This window comes from Hylobates moloch, unplaced genomic scaffold (genome assembly GCF_009828535.3).
Source record: "Hylobates moloch isolate HMO894 unplaced genomic scaffold, HMol_V3 SCAFFOLD_12, whole genome shotgun sequence".
NCBI lineage: Eukaryota > Metazoa > Chordata > Mammalia > Primates > Hylobatidae > Hylobates > Hylobates moloch.
The window spans coordinates 68,822,570-68,839,143 of NW_026652287.1; positions in this window are offsets into that span (position 1 = coordinate 68,822,570).

The following is a 16,574-nucleotide window of genomic DNA, read 5'->3' on the forward strand; positions in this document are numbered from 1 at the left end:
CAGTCTATGACAAGGAGGTCTGTTTCCACCAACGCCTGCCTTTTAGACAGAGCATTGATTCACAGGGAACAGAGGCAGACCTGGGGCTGACACTGAATGAATGCTACTCACAGCAGTAAGGGGAAAAGTGGGAAAGTCTTGTTTATGCTGTGGTTGGTGTGGATGTCTTTGGGGAAGAAAAATTCAGGATGAGTTTATTAAGAGCATTATTTTTGAAAGTATAAGATTTGTGATTGTGACGTAAACTTAAATCACTTTGGGAATGAATAAAAAAATCTATGTGACACAAATTAATCATCATTCTCATTGTAAATTTGGCAAGGTATTTGTAATTAGGAATATCTGTCATATTGGCACTGGGCAATTAATTCTGAATGTTCCCATGCTGAAGATTCTCTCAAAAAGGGAAAAAACAAGATCCTTTATTTGTATAAGTACAATCAGTTTGCTGAATAAAACCTTTATAGCTACAGTTATAACAGGATTGTTTCTACATTTTAGCTTGGCGATCCCATGACTATTCTGTTTTGCTGATAATAAACAAATACTGTGCTACAGAGATGTTTCTTTCATTAATGTGTTGCCTTGCCTTGCCCTGCCTTGCCCTGCCTTGCCCTGCCTTGCCCTGCCCTGTCTTGCCTTGCCTTGCCTTCTTTTTTTGAGACAAGTTCTCACTCCGTTGCCCAAAATGGGGTGCAGTGGCATGATCTCGGTTCACTGCAATCTCTACCTCCCAGGCTCAAATGATCCTGCCACCTCAACCTTCCAAGTAGCTGGGACCACAGGCATGCGCCACCATGCCAGGTTAATTTTTTGTATTTCTTTTGGTAGAGATGGGGTTTCTCCATGTTGCCTAGGCTCATCTTGAACTCCTGAGCTCAGGCGATCTGCCTGCTTCGGCCTCCCAAAGTGCTGGGATTATAGGAGTGAATCACCATACCCGGCCTCATTACTATGTTTTCTAAAGTTGTTTCATTCCTACTTTTCTCCTCAAAGCCTCTCAGCTTCAAATATTCAACAAACCATGATTCTGACCTCTACTCTTTCTTTATTCTCTTAGTAGCTCTGTGAGAGCAAAAAACTTATCTGTCCCCAGTGGGTAAAGCAGTGTTGCACACAGTTTAGACATTGTCCTTATCGTCTCTAAGCTGATAATTCTCATATCCAAGTCTTTAGTTCTATGCTCTTGTCCATAGTTTACTGTTGTTCTTTCAAGAAAAAATGGTGTTCCATGAAAAAAGCAGTGTACTGCAGCACAGAATTCAATCTCTAGAAAGGTTATTCTTGAGATAACCAATGTATATACTTTGGTGTGCAGAAGTGCTTATATGTGCTTTCCATTGTATCATACAGAGTACTAAAAAGATGTGCACTCAAGGATCAAGACTAAATAAAATTAATAACTATGACTGCTTCAAGGACGTTCTTCAGTGAATTTTAAGAAAAACTGGCTTTTTAAACTGTTGAGTACATAGTGATGAACAATGACTGCTAATAAAACTGGTGCCACGGCTTTGATTCATGCCAAGGTAACAACAGTTTTACCTGCCATTGCTTTTGTGCCATCATGCAAAGGTCCAAAAAGTGCAAAAAGCAAGTAAAATCTTTTATTATGAGAGCTCTGACCTCATGAGACCTTTTTGGGGGTCCATGAACTACACTTTGGGAATGGCTGCCCTAAGCTTTTAGGATGTCATGGTAAACAAGATCACAAGGTCCCTGCCCTCATGGAGCTTAAGAAGACAAACATTTAACAAGTAGAGAAATGACTAAGATGACTTCAGAGTATGATTGGGTCCATGAAGAAAATAAACAAAGGGAATGTGATGGATAAACTAGGGGTTGGGGGGTCGGGGGGGTGCGGCTTTTGAAAGACTTCCCTAAGGAAGTGACATCTGAGCCCAAAGCTCAAGGATGAAAAACTAGGTCTGCCATGCACAAAACTAGGAAGAAGTTTCTGGAAAGATGACACAACAAGGAAAAAAGTCTGAGGCAGGAATGATCTTGGCATTTGGAAAACAAGAATGAGAGCAGTCAGGCTAGATAACAACAGGATTTTTATGGCCCTTAAAACGCCTTCAAGGCTGGGGGCCGTGGCTCATGCCTGTAATCTTTGGGAGGCCGAGGCGGTTGGATCACCTGAGGTCAAGAGTTCGAGACCAGCATGGCCAACATGGTGAAACTCCATCTCTACTAAAAATACAAAATTAGCTGGCCATGATGGTGCATGCCTGTAATCCTAGCTACTCAGAAGGCTGAGGCAGAGGAATTGCTTGAACCTGGGAGGCGGAGGTTGCAGAGAGCTGAGATCGCGCCACTGCACTCCAGCCTGGGCGACAGAGCGAGACTCCGTTTCAGAAAAACAAACAAACAAACAAACAGAATAAAAAAAACTGCCTTCAGTGAGGATTCCATGTTATTATCATTAAAAATGATATTAACATATTTAACCCTTGCAACAACCCATTTTACAGAAACTGGTGTCAGAGCTAGAATACCAGTGCAGTGCAGCCACAGAACCTACACTCATAATCTTTAAAGCCTCTTTTAGAGAAAATCACTCAATGGATTACAACTGCCTCGTTAATGCATATAAAAGTGTGTGTGTGTGTGTGTGTGTGATCTTATTTATCCCTCTTTGCCTTAGGTCTGGGGAACCGGAAGCTATCAAAGCCATTCTGACACCTCGTCGGAATCTATCATTTGAGGGAGGAACAGTAGCCATAAGCTCAGTGAAAAGGAGTTTGTGAATAATTCCCCTGAAAAGTTTCTCTCTCAATTTGAGCAGTCATAGATGCATTGCTTCTTTTTTGAGCCTCTGTCTGATTCTAATTGAGTTATAAACAAACAACAATGAACTGTGGAACTGAACAGTCCACTCTGTGACAAGTTCCTCTATATAGGTTGGACATTGTGTGACTTTTCTAACTTCCATTATGGTCCGAAAAGGGGGTTACAAGGGTATGATGGCTATTGTGAGATCTACACAGACAGGCAAGAAGGATGTAATTCTGTCTCTAAGAATAAACATCAATCACCCTCACGGGTGAGGGAACCCAGCTGTCAGCTTTGGTAGGAAAATGCAACCCTCTCTGGAACAAGGAAAATAAGACCACCCACCACGTCACATTCTTGAGGTGTTTGTGCTGATCCTTCTCTTTAATCTTAACATTGTGGCATCTCCACGGCTTTGCTTCCTCTCAGGCCGCTCTCACCCACTCCAACCATTCCAATCCACAGGCACTGGGTGAAGGACGGAACTTAGCTCAAAATGTCTCTATCGCTTGAGGTCGGGCTTGCTCCTTCGTGGTAGGCATTCCATCATCTGGACTGCAACAGAACAGCAAACCACATTGCTTTCTAAGAGACTAAACCCAGGAGACTAACCCTAGTCCAGGGCGTAGCCACCTGCTTCTCAGCCCTAATTACAGACTGTACCTTCTGCTCATGAGGGAGCCCTGCTCTAACTTCTGGGAATTATATGGTTGCATTAAGGTATGGACACATTCCTTTTCTCTCTCGACACCAAAAAGGGTACTATATCTGCTTGATCAATAGTCTACCTCTGACTTTAAAGTACTTACTAGAGTATAAGTTCCACAAGGGCAGGATCTTGTCTGTTTCTGTTTACCTTTGTATCCCCAGTACTGGCACAATGCCTGGTTCTTAGTATGTGTTCAATAATTATCTGTTGAATAAATGATTAAATGAGTGATTTAACCGGACACGAAAACAGGCATATCAGCTGGGTGCAGTGGCTCACACCTGTAATCCCAGCACTTTGGGAGGCTAAAATGGGAAGGTCACTTGAGCCCAAAAGTTCAAGACCAGCCTGGGCAACATGGCAAAATCCTGTCTCTACAAAAAATACAAAAATTAACTGGGCATGGTGGCATGCACTTGTGGTCCCAGCTACTCAGGAGATTGAGGTGGGAGGATCACCTGAGCCTGGGGAGGTCAAGGATGCAGTGAGCCATGATCGTGCCACTGCACTCCAGCCTGGCTGACACAGTAAGACCTCATCCCAAATGAAATAAAATAGGTATGTCAGTATAGTGAAAAAATTAATCATCCATTTGGTCTTTTATTCACTATTCCACAGATATTTATTGAGCACTGATTATGTCATGCACTCTTTTCTTTTCTTTTTTTTAGATAGTCTTGCTCTGTCACTCAGGCTGGAGTGCAGTGGTGTGATCTCAACTCACTGCTACCTCCGCCTCCTGGGTTCAAGTGATTCTCCTGTCTCAGCCTCCCAAGTAGCTGGGATTACAGGTACCTACAAACATGCCCGGCTAATTTTTGTATTTTTAATAGAGATGGGGTTTCACCATGTTGGCCAGGCTGGTCTCAAACTCCTGACCGCAGATGATCTGCCCACCTTAGCCTCCCAAAGTGCTGGGATTACAGGCATGAGCCACTGCACCTGGCTGTCAGGCACTCTGAGATGCTAGGAATACAAAATTCTTAGGCAAAGCAATCTAACCAAGGGGACTTTCCCAACTAATTAGACTCAAAGAAATAGTCTTTTATTCAGTCAGGAGCGTGTGTCCTGCATACAGCACCCTGTATTATACTCTGAAAATTAGGAAGAAGTGGAAGACAGTGCCTTTCACCACAGAGCTTTCAATTGAGAGGCCAAAGAGCATGGCCAAATATTAAAAGGTTATGCAAGGACACAGATATGAACATGAAAATATTGACATACCACCAGCTGTACCAAAATGCTGCAGTTCTCTGAGTAATCAAGTGATCATTACTCATGGTATCTCAGTCAGATTTCAGACTAGCAAGATCAGCCTTGCTAGTCTCTCTTTTAGGAACTCAGTTCTTTTCCTTCTAATGCCTCATCCCAGTTTGCAATTATATATTTATTTGCTTCTTGTATTTCTCCTTTACTATACTGCAAGCTCAAAAAAGGCAAAGGTTATATATGTTTTAATCAGGCTATATTTTAAATGCCTTGCACTCTGCCAGTAAATATTCGTTAAATATATGAATTGCTGGGTATGATGGTGTGAGCCTGTGGTGCCAGCTACTTGAAAGGCTGAGGTAGGAGGATCGCCTCAGCCCAGGAGTTCAAGGATGTAGTGCACTACAGTCATGCCTCGAATAGACATTGCACTCCAACCTAGCCAACATAGCGAGACCCTATCTCTAAAAGTAAATGACTTAATTAATGAATTAAGGGTCACAGCCGAATTGATGCTTAAAATATTTTCATACTTGGCCAAGAGGATAGTGGTGGTAAATCAATAAACTGGTTGATGGTGAACTTCTTTTTTGTTGTTGTTGCGGGGTTTTTTTTTATTTTTATTTTTTGAGACAGGGTCTCTGACCCCCAGGTTGGAGTGCAGTGGCACAATCACAGCTCATTGCAGTCTCAAGCCACTCTCCTGGGCTCCAGCAATCCTCCTGCCTCAGCCTCCCAAAGCACTGGGATTACAGGCCTGAGCCATCCCGCCTGGCAATGATGTGTGTACTTGTGACATGATGCATAGGATTTACCTTTCCACACTCAGCTAAATAACTGTTTTCAATTTTGTTAGAAAAGTTCTGGTCTAGTTTGGTCTGGACTCTAGTTTACTTTTCTTTCTTTTTAACCTTACTTACTTTTCATTTTATTTTTTGAAACGTAGTCTCGCTCTGTCACCCAGGCTGGAGTGCAGTGGCACGATCTCGGCTCACTGCAACCTCCACCTCCCAGATTCAAGCGATTCTCCTGCCTCAGCCTCCCAAGTAGCTGGGACTACAGGCGCCCGCCACCACGCCCGGCTAATTTTTTTATTTTTAGTAGAGATGGGGTTTCACCATATTGGCCAGGCTGGTCTCGAACTCCTGACCTCGTGATCCGCCCACCTTGGGCTCCCAAAGTGCTGGGATTACGGGCATGAGCCACTGCGCCCGGCCTAACCTTACTTACTTTTTAACTATGGCAAAGACTCTAGTCTTCTTTTAAGAATAACTACAATTTACTTTTTAAAATTATTAAATAATTTTCTATCATACTTTTATGTGCTGTGTTTCATGGATTATGTGTTTTATGTGCTGAATTTATGTTTTTAAATCACTTTTTAAGTTATCTGCATCACTTTTAAGTAAGGCAGTGAGAGATAAAAACCATATTGCTTTACTTTTAAAGTCAATGACCGCCTCTGAGCTTGAAAACATCACAGTTAGACTGTGTCATTTTCTGGTCCTTAGGTGGAGCCACTGTTATTGCAGGTTTCCTAAACCTAAACCTATTTATGGAGAAATTCCTCTTCAGTCATTTTATAACCAAAGCCTCTTGTAAGTATTTAACATTACATTTTAGCTCAGTGAATTTCACTAAATAGGAAAGATCCTGAGAGAACCAAACATATAAAATATGTAGCCAATTCATACACATTTTAACATTCAGAAATGCTGCTTATTAGAATTTGAATTTATTTCTCAGACTTTTCTGAGAGGTTAGAAGGGCCCTGTTGTGTTTAACCCAAAGACCAGTTCAAAAACTAGGGAGGGAACTATTTAAGAGGAAGGAATGACTAACGTCTGAAGGTCAGAGGACTAAAATCCTGGTGATTGAACAAGTTGCAACACATGAGTTTTCCCTCTAAAAAAACAAAACAAGCCGGGCTAAAAAAAAAAAACCAAACAAAAAACATTCTGTGCTGGCCCTAGTAATTCCTTGTACCCTTGCTCTTTCATTTCCTCTTCTAATGATAAAGGAAGCTGCAGTTGCTCAACTTGTGAACTGAAAACATGGGACAGCAATGACACAGGAAAATCGGCAAGTCCAGGCAAAAGCCCGTGTGGCGGCCAGAGTCCGGGCCCACCTGCTTTCCCATCATTTTCCTTTCCCATGTTTGTTCTTTTCGCCTTGATTTCTTACCATGTTCCTTTTTTTTTTTTTTTGAGACGGAATTTCGCTCTGTCACCCAGACTGTTAACGTAGTGGCACAATCTTGGCTCACTGTAAACTCCTCCTCCCTGGTTCAAGTAATTCTTCTGCCCCAGCCTCCCAAGTAGCTGGGATTACAGGGAGAGTCACCATGCCTGGCTAATTTTTGTATTTTTAGTAGGCACGGGGTTTCACCATGTTGGCCAGCTGGTCTCGAACTCCTGACCTCAAGTGATCCACCTGCCTCGGCTTCCCAAAGTGCTTGGATTACAGGTGTGAGCCATCACAACCGGCCTGTTAAATTTTTTAAAAAAATATTTTCCACCACCCCTTTTTCCTTGTATCACACCTCTCCATTAAGCCCACAAGTTAAAGCATTGATGAACACTTCTACTTCAACTCGGAAATATTAATACAAAAAAAAGACCCAGCACTCGCTGAAGTACAACACAAAGTAAATTCCTTTTACTAAAAATTCCGTTTTCTACAGCTCTTTCCAATGGATTGAAATTGTTTTAACTGAAATTTTTAAACATATAAAATTGGGAAACATTTTAATTTTCATAGAGACCTATAAATCCATGTTTTCCCAAATTTAGTCCTGCCGAGGGTATGGGAAAACAAGTACCCTCTTACATTCATCATGAGACCATAAATTGCACAGCCATAAAAATGCTCATGCCCTGTAACCCAGAAAATCCACTTTCAGGAGTTTATCCTAAGAAAGTAAAGATGTGCAAAAAGATTTTCTTTATAGATGGGGTCTCACTGTCACCCTGGCTGGAGTGCAGTGGAAAAATCAGCTCATTGCAGCCTCAAACTTCCACGGTCAAGCCATCTTCCCACCTCAGCCTCCTGAGTAGCTGAGACTACAGGCTTATGACACCGAGTCTGCCTAAGTTTTTCTTTTAATTTTTTTGTAAAGACAAGATCTCTCTTTGTTGCCCAGGCTAGTCTTGAGCTCTTGGCCTCAAGTGATTCTCCGGCCTCGGCCACCTGAAGTACTGGGATTACAGGTGTAAGCCACCACATCCAGCCCTACATAAAGATTTTTGTGCAGAGAAGTTTATCACAGCATTATTATTATCATTTTTAGAGACAGGGTCTTGCTCTGTTGCCCAGGCTGGAGTGCAGTGGTGCGAATATAGCTCACTGCAACCTCCAACTCCTGGGCTAAAGCAATCCTCTTGCCTCAGTCTCCTAAGTAGGTGTGCACCATCACACCGAGAAACAACATTATTGATAATAGCAAAAAAATGGGAAAGCAACTAAATGTCCAACAGTTCTTGGTCCACCCGTCCGTGTGACTCACCAGTCTTCTGGAAAGGCCTGGGATTTTTAACCTTATGCTTGCCACCTAAACCTCTGCTGGATGAGTGAGGCCCTAGAGATCAGTAGACCTCTCTAGTTAATGATTACTAGTCTTCTCCCATTTCTAAGTACACACAGCTTGGTTTCCCCACCTTTATCAACATGCTGCTTAGAACATCTAATTATTTTCAATTGCAACTCCTTCCACCTTCCACTGTAAGAACTATAGTTTTTGGGCTGGGCACGGTGGCTAACGCCTGTAATCCCAGCACTTTGTGAGGCCGAAGCGGGTGGATCACCTGAAGTCAAGAGTTTGAGACCAGCCTGATCGATATGGTGCAACCCCGTCTCTACTAAAAATACAAAAAAAACAAATTAGTCAGGCGCGGTGGCATGTGCCTGGGTGACAGAGTGAGACTCTGTCTCAAAACAAAAAAAAAAGGAACTATAGTTTTTGTTTTGTTTTGTTTTTCGAAACAAGGTCTTGCTGTCACCGAGGCTGGAGTGCAGTGGCACCATCACGGCTCACTGCAACCTCGAACTCCCTGGCTCAAGTGATCCTCCTACTTCAGCCTCCTGAGTAGCTGGGACAGTTTCTTTTTAAAATTATGATTATTGGCTGGGCGCGGTGGCTCACACCTATAATCCTAGCACTTTGGGAGGCCAACGCGAGTGGATCATGAGGTCAGGAGATCGAGACCATCCTGGCTAACACGGTGAAAACCCGTCTCTACTAAAAATACAAAAAATTAGCCGGGCGTGGTGGTGGGTGCCTCTGGTCCCAGCTACTCGGGAGGCTGAGGCAGGAGAATGGCGTGAACTCAGGAGGTGGAGCTTGCAGTCAGCCAAGTCACCACTGCACTCCAGCCTGGGCGACAGAGCAAGACTCTGTCTCAAAAAAATAATAATTAAAAAAAATTTAAAAATTATGATTATTGTATTCCCCAGGGCAGAGCATCTAAGTTAATAGGTACTTAGCAAGTTTTTATTGAATGAGTGAATAAATGAATGAGATGTTTACAATCTGCCTTGAATATAATTAGCTCTACTTCAAACTGTCGGCATATATCCCTCAGCAGAAACAAATCATTTACATAGTAATACTATGGGGAAGAAAATGACTGTGATTCATAACATTTAAAATTTTAAACAAAACAACAGTAATGGTTTGGTCATCTATTCATTCAACAAATGTACTAAGTACCTTCTATGGACCAGGTGCGAAAGCCCTGGAGATGGAATCATAGAATTAGAAATTAAGAAAACTGTATGGATTATGCCTATAATCCCAGCACTTTGGGAGGCTGAGGCAGGCGGATCACCTGACGTCGGGAGTTCGAGACCAGCCTGACCAAAGTGGAGAAACCCCGTCTCTACTAAAAATACAGAACTAGCCAGGGGGGTGGGGGCGCGGTGGTGCATGCCTGTAATCCTAGCTACTCAGGAGGCTGAGGCACGAGAATTGCTTGAACCCAGGAGGCAGAGGTTGCAGTGAGCCGAGATCACACCATTGCACTCCAGCCTGGGCAACAAGAGCGAAACTCCGTCTCAAAAAGAAAAAAATTAAAAAAAACCTGTATGAATCAAGATGTTTAAACAATTAAAGAGGCCAGGCATGCACGCCTGTAATCTCAGCACTTTACGGGGCTAAGGCAGGACTGCTTGAGCCCAAAAGTTTGAGACCAGGCTGGGCAACATAGGGAGATCCTGTCTCTACCAAAAATTTAAATATTAGCCAGGTGTGGTGGCGCTTACCTACAGTCCTAGCTACTTGGGAGACTGATGAAGGAGGATTGCTTGAGCCCAGTAGGTCGAGGCTGCAGTGAGCTGTGATCATGTCACTGCACTCCAGCCTGGGCAACACAGCAAGACTCTGTCTCAAAAAATTTTCTTAACAAGGCTGGGTGCAGTGGCTCACATCTGTAATCCCAGCATTTTGGGAAGCCAAGGTGGGCGGATCACCTGAGGAGTTCGAGACCACCCTGGCCAACATGGTGAAATTCACTAAAAACACAAAAATTAGCCAAGTGAAGTGGCAGGTGCCTGTAATCCCAGCTACTTGGGAGGCTGAGGCAGGAGACTCACTTGAACCCAGGAGATGGAGGTTGCAGTGAAACGAGATTGTGCCACTGCACTCCAGCCTGGGTGGCAGACCGAGACTCCGTCTTAGTAATAATAATAATGATGTTAAAAAAAAATTAAAGAGACTGATTTATACACCCGAATACCAGTTCCTTAATTTGGAAAGGTGGATCTACCTGAACAATGCATTTCCCCTCCATGAGCATCTCCTCCTTTGCATCAAGGTACCTGTGAAATTAGATAGGTTAGCAGGAAGTTTATTTATTTATTTATTTATTTATTTATTTATTTATTTTTTGAGACAGAGTTTCACTCTTGTTGCCCAGGCTGGAGTGCAATGGTGCGATCTCAGCTCACTACAACCTCCACCTTCTGGTTTCAAGCGATTCTCCTGACTCAGCCTCCCAAGTAGCTGAGATTATAGGCACCCACGTAGCTGGGATTACAGGCACCCGCCACCACGCCCAGCTAATTTTTGTACTTTTAGTAGAGATGGGGTTTCACCATGTTGGCCAGGCTGGTCTCAAACTCCTGACCTCGTGATCTGCCCACCTCAGCCTCCCAAAGTGCTGGGATTACAGGCGTGAGCCACTGCGCCCGGCCTGGTTAGCAGGAAGTTTTTATGGGCCATATAATCAGAGGTAAGGGAGAAGACTAATTTAGGAAGCTATTTCTTTCCAACTATGGAAAGGCCTAGAAATTTTTATGTATTTTTCCAGTGAATTGATTATTCCTATGCTAGACAATCATGATCAAATTCTTACTATTTAATTGCCCTACTCCCTGTTTTTTTGAGACAGGATCTGGCTCTCCCACCCAGGCTGGAATATAGTGGTGAGGTCATAGCTCATTGCAGCCTCAGCCTCCCAGGCTCAAGTGATCCTCCCATCTCAGCCTCCTGAGTAGCTGGGACCACACACATGCACCACCACACCTGGCTAATTTTTTTTATTTTTGTAGGGATGGCGTCTCCCTATGTTGCCCAGGCTGATCTTGAACTCCTGGGCTCCAGCAATCCTTCCACCTCAGCCTACCAAAGTGCTGGGATGACAGGTGCAAGCCACTGCACCTGGCCTAATTCTCATTTTTATATATTAATACTTCCTGTATATAAATGTGCTATGGAGTGGGCTACAGTGGCTCCTGCCTGGCCTCAGTTACTTGGGAGGTTGAGGTGGAAGGATCGCTTGAGCCCAGGAGTTTAAGACCTGCCTGGGCAACATAGTGAGACCCCATCTCTACATCCAAATAAAATAAAATAAAATAAAAAGGTAAAAAGAAAAGAGAGAGAGAAAGAGAGAGCGATAATTTTTCTACCAGGAATGAAAAGGGAGCCCAAAAATCTAAGTAGTGAGCAGGTGCTGAAACCAAGGGACTCACGGAGCAAGCCAAACAGTATTAGACTTTATTACTGGGGACTGGGCTTGAACCTCCGGGCTGCAGCATCAGAGGCTAACAGAATGGAGAGTAAAAAGGTGGACAAAAGACTTGGGGCTGGAAAGCAGCAGATGTGAGCAGAATTGACAGAACAGCACATGGCCAGGATATCCCTCCCCGCTAAAATACTAGGATACTGACTTAGAAAAGCAGAGGGTCAGGGAAATCTAAAAAAAAAAAAAGACCGACATTTCTATTTAAGAGACATTGCCTAAATTGCTGATTAAATAAACAGATCCAACCAGATTTAAATAATATTGGACATTTAATTAGTTTTCCTATTACACTGCAGGTACAGCCTTAGGAATACTTATAGGCAAAATTAAAGTGCCACTTTTCTATCTGCCTCTCTGAGTTGGAGTGAGTTAAATGTGCAACTCCCACATTGTACATAATAATCTCTTACAATCTTGTTCATAGTGCCACCTATGGTCACGACCAATTAGAGCTGGTAAGGCAGCTGCACTGTTTGCTGCAGCCAATGAGGGTAAATGTACTATGTTGCTAAGACTCTCAGCCAATGAGTACTCTCCTGAGCTATCCTCAGCCAGGCATGCACTGCAAGATGGGTCATTTGTGCTTCTTTGGCTTAACTTTCTGCCATTGACTTTGGGTTCTAGGGAACAGATTGACCCCAAACATCTGACATAACCTATGTAAGTGACAGTGTTGGCTTAGAATAAAGAAACAAAGACTATCATGGCATTTTTTTTATAAAGCAAGTGTTACAGTGACCTGTTTTGGGGACTGCCAGAGGTTAGTTGGCAGTCGCCTTCTAGATCTAGCCACAGGAGAAAAAATTAAAGAGCCATATGACTGTGAGGCAGATCCTCATCAGGGAGGAGGTGCAGTGTCTTTTTAACCACTTTGAAGACCAACAGCCAAGACATCTTGAGCTAGTTGTAGTGGACAGAGAGTTCCAAACACCTCAGCCACCAGGAAAAGGGAGTGGCCAGGAAGAGGCTGCAGGCTCAAGGGCAGGGATTCTCCCACCCACTCAAGGAACCTACTGAGCATCGAACCACTGCAACTTGCCTTGGGAGGAGGACTTGAATGCTACCAAAGACTGCTCGACAGGCCTGCAAGGCAGGACTACTTTTGTGAGAATTTGAAGACCATGCCGACCTGTCATTTAAAGACACCCATCTCTGCCTAAGCTGTCAGATTTGCCAAGTTCTGGGTTGTCTCATAATTATTCACTCAGTACAAAATAATACCAGCCATGATCCTCAGTGGTAAGTAGCAGAAATAACTGTATTTGTTTGCTAAGGCTGCGCTAACAAAGTGCTGTAAACCACGTGGCTCAGAACAACAGAGTTTATTATGTCCAGTTCTGGAGGCCAGGTCTGAAATTAAAATGTCGGCAGATCCATGGTTGCTCTGAAGCCTCTAGGGATGGATCTATTTCAGGTCGCTCTCCTTGGTTTTGGTATTTCCTTGGATTTGTGCAACATAACTCCAATCCCCACATACTGTTCTCCCACTGTGTGTGTCTCTGGATCCAAATTTCCCCATTTTATATGGACAGCAGTCACATTGGATTAGGGGCCTACCCTGCTCCAGTATGACTTCATCTTAATTGCATCTGTAACAACCTAAATATGGTCACATTCTGAGATACGAGGGGTTAGGACTTCAACATAAGAATTTTGGGGTTCATGGTTCAACCCATAACACCGACCTTGTATGCTTTAGGGAGAAAATGTATTTAAATGATATTGGCTTAAAGAACCATTGGAAAGGCTGAAGTAGCAGCTTGGAAAATGAGCAGGTACAGGGGAGGCTGGGTGCAGCTGTTTCCTCAAATCATGCCCCAAAGCAGCCCAGTGAGGACATCCTGACCTCTGCAGGACCCTGGGCACCACAGCTTGGACTATTCCAGTATCTCTGACCTGCTATGCTGCGACTCCCAACTACCTTCGGGCACCCCACCCAAGAATGGAGCTACTAGATCTTGGCTTTTATACCACTAGTTCCCAATTTTAAGTCTAGGTAACAGCCTCTGTCCTAACCACAAGGGAGGATAGGAAAGCAAGTATAGTCATGTGTCACTTAAAACAGGAATATGTTCTGAGAAATGTGTGCTTAGGTGATTTCATTGTTGTGTGAACATGACAGAGGTGTACTTACACAAACTGAGATGGTAGAGCCTACACATTTGGAATATGTGGTGTAGCCTATTGTTCTAGGCTACTATCTGTACAGCATGTTACTGTACTGAATACTGTAGGCAACTGTAACACAACAGTAAGTATCTGTGTGTCTAAACATATCTAAACATGGAAAAGGTACAGCAAAAATGCAGTCTAAGAGATCAAACTGGCACACCTATATAAAGCACTTACCAGGAATGGAGCCTGCAGACTGGAAATTGCTCTCGGTGAGTCAGTGAGTGAGTGGTGAATCAATATGAAGGCCTAGAACATGACTGTACACTACTGTAGACTTTAGAAACACTGTACACTTCGGCTACACTAAATTTATTTAAAACATTTTTCATTCTTCAATAATACATTAGCCTTAGCTTACTGTAACTTCTTTTTTTTTTTTTTTTTTGAGACAGGGTCTGGCTCTGTTGCCCAGGCTGGATGGAGTGCAGTGGTGCTATCTTGGCTCACTGCAAACCTCTGCCTCCTGGGCTCAAGCCAACCTCTCACCTCAGCCTCCTGAGTAACTGGGATTACAGGCACATGCCACCACACCCAGCTAATTTTTGTATTTTTTGTAGAGATGGGGTTTTGCCATATTGCCTAGGCTGGGCTTGATCTCCTAAACTCAAGCAATCTGCCTGCCTCCGCCTCCCAAAGTGCTAGGAATACAGGCGTGAGCCACCATGCCCGGCCAACTTTTTTACTTTATAAGCTTTAAAAATTTTTAAAAACTTTTTGTAATAACACTTAGCTTAAAACACGAACACACTGTACAGCTGTACAAAAATATTTTCTTTCTTTATATCCTTATTCTATAAGCTTTTTCTATTTATTTATTTATTTTTAAGACACAGTCTCGCTCTGTCACCCAGGGTGGAGTTATTGGTGTGATCTCCGTTCACTGCAACCTCTGCTTCCCGGGTTCAAGCAATTATCCTGCCTCAGCCTCCCAAGTAGCTGGGATTACAGGTGTGTGCCACTACGCCCAGCTAATTTTTTTTAGTAGAGACGGGGTTTCGCCATGTTGGCCAGGCTGGTCTCGAACTCCTGACCTCAGGTGATTCACCCACCTTGGACTCCCAACATGCTCGGATTACAGGCGTGAGCCACCGCACCTGGCCTATTTTTTTTTTCTTTTTAAACATTTTTGTTAAAAACGAAAACACAAATGCACACCTAGGCCTATACAAGGTCAGGATCACCAGTATCACTGTCTTCCATCTCCACGTCTGGTCCCACTGGAACGTCCTCATGGGCAATTCCACTCATGGAGTTGCCATCTCCTATGATATCAAGGTCGTCTTCTGGAATACCTTTTTTTTTTTGAAATAAGTAGAAAGAGTACACTCTAAAACAACAACAAATAGTATAGTAAATACATAAGCCGGTAAAGTGGCTTATTATCATTATCAAGTATGTGTACTGCACATAATTGTATTTTTTTTTAGATGGAGTCTCGCTCTGTCACCCAGGCTGGAGTGCAGTGGCGCGATTTCAGCTCACTGCAAGCTCCGCCTCCTGGGTTTACGCTATTCTCCTGCCTCAGCCTCCCAAGTAGCTGGGAGTACAGGTGCCCGCCACCACGCCCAGCTAATTTTTTGTATTTTTAGTAAAGACGGGGTTTCACTGTGTTTACTAGACCAGGATGGTCTTGCTCTCCTGACCATCGTGATCTGCCCGCCTGGGTCTCCCAAAGTGCTGGGATTACAGGTGTGAGCCACCGTGTCCGGCTGTATGTGCTATTTTTTTATACAGCTGGCAGCACAATAGTTTTGTTTACAGCAGCATCACACAAATGTATGAGTAATGCCTTTCGTTACAGTATCAAGACAGCTACAGTGGCAACAGGTGATAGGAATTTTCAACTCCATTATAATCTTATGGGACCGCTGTCGTATATGTGGTCTACATTGACTGAACCGTTGTTATGTGGTGCATGACTGTATTTGGGCCATAAATATCTCTTCATATTGCTGGGAATAGGCCTCCATTAGGACTATGATCACCCACTCTAGCTTATTAGAATACATTCCTATTATTATTATTATTTTGAGACACAGTCTCACTCTGTCACCCAGGCTGGAGTTCAGTGGTGTGATTTCGGCTCACTGCCACCTCTGTCTCCTGGGTTCAAGCAATTCTCGTGCCTCAGTCACCCAAGTAGCTAGGATTACAGGCATAAGCCACCATGCCTGGCTGACATCCCTAATATTAAATAACATATAATAAGATTGAAAAGGACAACATAGGCTGGGCGCGGTGGCTCACGCCTGTAATCCCAGCACTTTGGGAGGCTGAGGCGGGCAGATCACGAGGTCAGGAGATCGAGACCATCCTGGCTAACAAGGTGAAACCCCGTCTCTACTAAAAATACAGAAAATTAGCCGGGCGTGGTAGCAGGCGCCTGTGGTCCCGGCTACTCGGGAGGCTGAGGCAGGAGAATGGCATGAACCTGGGAGGCGGAGCTTGCAGTGAGCCAAGATCGGGCCACTGCACTCCAGCCTGGGCGACAGAGCGAGACTCTGTCTCAAAAAAAAAAAAAAGAAAAGAAAAGGACAACATAATTACAGATATAGTAGAGACATACATCAAAAGATCATATCTAAAAAATAGAAAGTTGTGATAAATAATTTTCTAGAAAAATAGAAATAAAATTGACTTCAGGAGAAATAAATCTAAATAATAATAATTATTATTATTATAGTTAT